We start from the raw sequence: 5,770 nt of genomic DNA, 5'->3' as shown, positions 1-5,770 counted from the left end.
GGGTTAAAGAGAGAGGAGAAGAACGATGGTCTAGTGTGTAAGGAGAGAAATTTTTTGTTTATTGACGGAGCAAGCTCCTATTCCATCTCCCCGTTCCAAAAATCCATCCAATATGTGGCCCACAGATAAAGGATGTATCAGATGTTAAACTGATTAAAACAGAATGCCTACGCTTGATTTTAGCCAAAAGGCTGAGAAGCAGTAAGGAGAAACTTTTGAAATGCTTGAAAAATAAAGGTCACAACAGATATCAATGGAGTACAATGAACCTTTTTTTTATATCAAACTTAAGGAGATTTTCTTTTTGCTGTTCAATAAAGGAAATTTGATGTTTAAAAAACATTTGCTTCTGCCCTAACTGGTTTAGCTCAGTGGATAGAGCATCGGCCTGCGGACTCAAGGGTCCCGGGTTCGATTCTGGTCAAGGGCATGTTCCTTGGTTGCGGGCATATCCCCAGTGGAGAATGTGCAGGAGGCAGCTGATCGATGTTTCTCTCTCATCGATGTTTCTAACTCTCTATCCTTCTCCCTTCCTCTCTGTAAAAAAAATCAATAAAATATATAAAAAAAGAAACATTTGCTTCTGCTATTTTAAAATATTTAAGAGCTACTTTAATATGGGATTGCTAAAATTTTAAAAATAGGATCTGTGAATATAGCTTTAAGAAATTTAGATATGGAAAAGTAATGTTATCAATATATGAATTACAGTGGGATAAGTACGTAAAAGAATTCTTCCTCTTTATGAAAGGATTTATTGTGGTCCATTAATATGAATTCCCTAGCCCGGCTCAGTGGATTGAGCGTCATCCTCTGCACTAAGAGGTCACTGGTTTGATTCCAGGTCTGGGCACATGCCCGGGTGCAGGCTGGATCCCCTGTGGGGAGCATGTAGGAAGCAGCCCATTGATCTCTCTCTCCCTCTCCCTTCTTCTCTCTCTCTCTAAAATCAATAAAAAACATTAAAAGTGAATTCCCTAATACCCTTACTGACCACTTGAAAAAAGAAAAAGAAATTAAAGATGTATAAATTTCGAGCCTATTGAAGTGTTTGGAAGATAAAGGAAATCTGCCTGTAGTCCCATTGTTTTTTGGAAACAATACATGTACTATGTTCAGCAAACACAATCTGTTTTCTCTCACTGTGGAATATGAAACTTTAAGTCAATGATTCAATTAGAGAGAAAAAAGTCTGGTGCTAAGGACCAATAAAATGTAATGCTAAGTACCATTAATAGCAGAGATTATAACAAATAAAACGGCCCTTTTCTGTAACATGTATACAACATCCTTTGAAGGTTCTTATTTCTTCATTATAATAACTGTATAAAAGAAGTGGCCCTTCGGCCAGATAACCTGAAGTAGAGGACTTGGCTTGAATCTTTCTTGCCACTGCCTTATGGTTAGATCTTGGCCTTTGCGCGGTCTGTAAAAATAAGAATATTTATGGCATTGTAATTATTTTGTGAGTGAAGTGAGAATGTGTAAATATATTTTGAAAATTAACTGTAAATATATACCATTTGGAGTGTCTTTACTGAAGTAAATATTTTTGAATTTTGTGTTTTTCATCCCTCCATCAATTTTGTCTGAAAGATATGATTACTATTTCCTTTGTTGAAAAGGATCAAATACTCATTTACGAAGGTCACCTTTAAGCTCTCGTTATCTCTGCTTCAGGGGCTTTGAAGCTATCCTTAAATTAATATAATAATCTGTGGTCTTTACCTAAATAACTCTGAAGGTTGTGGTTTTTATTTAAATAACTAGGGAAGACACTTTTGATGGCTTTTAGAATATTAACATCATTTAGGTCAAACTGTATAGCTAATAATCGTGCAAATATAGCACACATTTATTTTTTCTCTTAACTTATTTAAAAAAAATTTTTAAAGCAAGCAATTCCAAGAAAAACAAAAACAAAAAACATGGTTGGTATTTATTTAGCACTTTAGATATAGCTCAAGGGAACACATAACAGTATTATATCTTTGGTGATCAAAATAAATAAACTGAAATGTTAAGAGTATAAAGAATTGGATTTGAAATCAGGTAGATTTGGTTCAAATTATATGCTGATGGTCTTAGGCCACCATTTAGCCTCTTTGCATCTCAGTTTCCACATCTCTAAAACAGGAATAATAGTTACCTTATATTCATTCCTTCAACATATATTGTGAGCCCCCAAAATGCTCAGTTACAGCTATAAACAAGACAAGCTCCTGCCATTCCATAGTTTACAGTATAGTAGGAGGGATAAATAAGAAACAAAAACACAGAACTAAAATAATTCCATATAAGTGGTGAATGAAATAAAGGAAATAAATCAGAGTAACAGGATGAAAAGTGATGGGGGAGCATAGAGAAGGGGTGTGGCCATCGATCAGGGAAGTCTTCTTTGAGGAGGTAGAGATTTCAAGCTTAGACCCAACTCATGAGGGGAGAGACATGGGTATATCTAGAGGAGCAGTATCCAAGAGGTGGAAAGTTCTTGAGGCAGGAAAGAATTTAGCATTTTTTAATGACCAGATTAAAGGTGTATGGAGTTAGAAACTAGTGGGGGCAAAGGGGAGTGTGTTATGATATTCAGAGGATATTAGGAGGAGTAGGTAGACAGGGTTGAGCTCATGTATAATAAAGAATGTGGATATTATTCTAATTGCAATGGAAGACATAAGCTGACCCTAAACAAGAAATTGACACTGCATAATTTACATTTTAAAAAGATCCCTAAAAAAAAATCAATGGAAAAAAAGATCCCTCATAGTTCATAAGTTGGCAATGATTACTTATGTTCCTTTATACCAGTAATAGATAGTTTAAAAATATATCTTAAAAGATACAATTTATACATTTTAGGATCAGATTGTTAAGCTTCATAAAGGAAAAAAATCCTCTTGAGATTTTTAATTGAAATCATACTGAATTTATCACATAACTTGGAGAAAATTTCTATCTTTGTGATATCAAGACTTTGCATTCATGAACATGATATATCTTCACTAATTTAGGCCTACTTTATTTTTTTTTCCTGTTAATCCTCACCTGAGGATACTTTTTCCATTGATTTTTAGAGAGTGGCAGAGAGAGGCAAAAACAGAGAGAAATTTTAGTGTGAGAGAGACACATTGATTGGTTGCCTCTCATAGGCACCCTGACCAGGGCCAGGGATAGAGCCTGCAACTGAGGTATGTGCCCTTGACCGGAATCGAACCCGGGACCCTTCATTCTATAGGCCAATGCTCTGAGACAACCAGCTAGGGCAGGTGTACTTTATATCTTCCAAAAATGTTTATTTATAGAGTGCTTCCATGAAGATCTTTAAATTCTTTAACTTATTCCTATTATCACTTTTGTTGTTGCTTTTATTTTTAGCTGCTGGCAGTAATATTGAAATATATTGATTGAAATGATCCTCTAAGTCCTATGTTACTTTAGAGAAAATTTTGCTTATGTGTATAAGGAGACATCGAAATATTCATGGCATCATGGCATCTTGAAGTTACAGGTATACAGCAGTAAAACAATGAATGAAATGCAGCTTGGAGCTACTAATGAGGTTGGCTCTTATAAAGAGAATATTGAGGGGAAAACTGCAGAAAGGTATGTATACTGATAATAAGATTTATGTAAAACAACATATTGTTATGCCTATATATGTAGATATAATAAAAGTACATACATGTCATGGGAAGGATAATCATGAAAATCAGGACAGTTTTACTCCTGGGGAGTGGAAGGTATTAAGAAAGGACATGGGAGACTTCAATGATGAGATTCCATATTTCATAAGCTAGGTGTTAGGTACATGATTATTTTATTTACTATGTTTTTGTAAACTGGACATATTTTTAAAAAATATTGATATTTTACAGAGAGGAAGGGAGAGGGATAGAGAGTTAGAAACATCCATCAGCTGCCTCCTGCACACCCCCTACTGGGGATGTGCCTGCACCAAGGTACATGCCCTTACTGGCATCGAACCCGGGACCCATCAGTCCACAGGCCAACAGTCTATCCACTGAGCCAAACTGGTTAAGTGGACATATTTTATAACAACTTTGAAAAGGAGAAAAGTAATTCTAGTTTATGAACTGAAGCATGAACTACCAAGGGCTGAGAGAGGAAGAGAGGAGGCACGTTAGGGACACTCGCTGTGCTCCTGAAGGGTGGAATTGGGTATCTAGCGGTTTCTGGCACAGTCCGTGTTTAACAAATGGTAGTTATTGCTGATGTGGTTGCTATCAACATCAGGGCAAAGATCAAAGACCTGGGGGGACTGTGAAAAAAGAGGAACTAAAATGTTTCAAGTAGCTATGTTGTACTAGGTGCTTTATTTATCCTTTGGTCTTACCTAGAATCTAGTTATAAAGAATCTAAGGCTCAGAGAAAGGCAGAAGGCTCAAGGCTACATACATGTCTAATGACTCATTTTTCAATGTTGTGTCAAACATACACTCTCTCCCGCCAAGATACACACACACCCTTTCCCTGTCTGGCATTTGAAAAAAATTCAAACATCTTTTCTCTTTGGTTCTTAAGTAGCATATTTTGAGTTAAAGTTTAATAGCTCGATCCACCAAACACTTGGATTAGTGCCTTGTTACTTATCACAGAATACTTTTGGATCGCTCTCAATTTTTCACTTGACCCTCCAAACAGCTCCTAGGAAGGGCGGTTGATAATTCCTGTTTTACCGATGCGTAAACTAAAACCCAAAGAGACAACCTCAGAAATCCTTAGCCCGTGTGACCATGAACCTCATGAGTTCCTATGTTAAGTAGCTTATGACTGAATGGGCACTTTTCTAGGTTGAGGGTTAAGGTTAATTGTATTGTAAAGGAGTTCACGACTCCCCCAGAAGGTTTACGAAACAGTGGGTTAAGCAGGGTCCTGGTGCAGCCAAGAGACCCTCCGACCTCACACCCTGCCTTCTTCTCATTACAACTCACAGCATCAACCTTCCAACTGGAGATATTACTGGTGGAATACGATTTGTACTGTTTACCCACCGCTAAGGCGCACGTGTTATTAAATATACGGACGGAAACATCTTACCTGGGGAGTTTGTTCAGCTGCTGGGCACTCTAATCTACAGGGTGTTATTTTTCAAACGAACAAGTCAAGAGCTGTTACTACAAGCCCCAGCAAACTTGCTAAGAAAAGGAATCTGACACAGTGGCTATGTAACGTATTTTACAATTGCGAGTAATCTATAAACAATAATCACGGAAAAAATTAAAATCCTGAGACGTAGCTTCTCCATCTGGAGGTGGGAAGCAGACCATGCGCTGGGAGCGGATTTTCATTCCGCCTGGGCCGGTTACCGTATGTCTCAGGGTCCCTTTCTCCCAGATGGAAAAGGAAGGATTAAGGCGGATCGCTCTCTCTGAACCCTTCCCACTCCACCACCTTTGCAGCTTGGACAGGACTGAGGAGCGCCAATGGGTATAAACTTTTGGCACAGCCTGTGAATGTCGGCCACATTTTCCCCATGAGAAAGGCCTCCAGCGTCCAAGGCGGGGGCTAGTGGTCATGAACCCCAAGTGTCCGGGGAACGCACTAGACCCGCCCCTTAGGAAGACCCAGCCTGCAGCCCCCTTTGGGTGATGTCAGGGTGGGCGGAGAGGATGCCTGGCAAGGTCCGGGGGGGATTTCACAGGAACCCAGGCCCTCAATCCCGCCCTGAGGAATGCAGGCAGGGGAACGCCCCAGCCCAGCCCCGGGAAGGGAGCGGGTGGGGAGTGCGAACGTTGCAGGCGGGGCTTCG

This window comes from Myotis davidii, unplaced genomic scaffold (genome assembly GCF_000327345.1).
Source record: "Myotis davidii unplaced genomic scaffold, ASM32734v1 scaffold573, whole genome shotgun sequence".
In the NCBI taxonomy this organism is placed as follows: Eukaryota; Metazoa; Chordata; class Mammalia; order Chiroptera; family Vespertilionidae; genus Myotis; species Myotis davidii.
Note: the sequence above shows the minus strand (reverse complement) of the source record.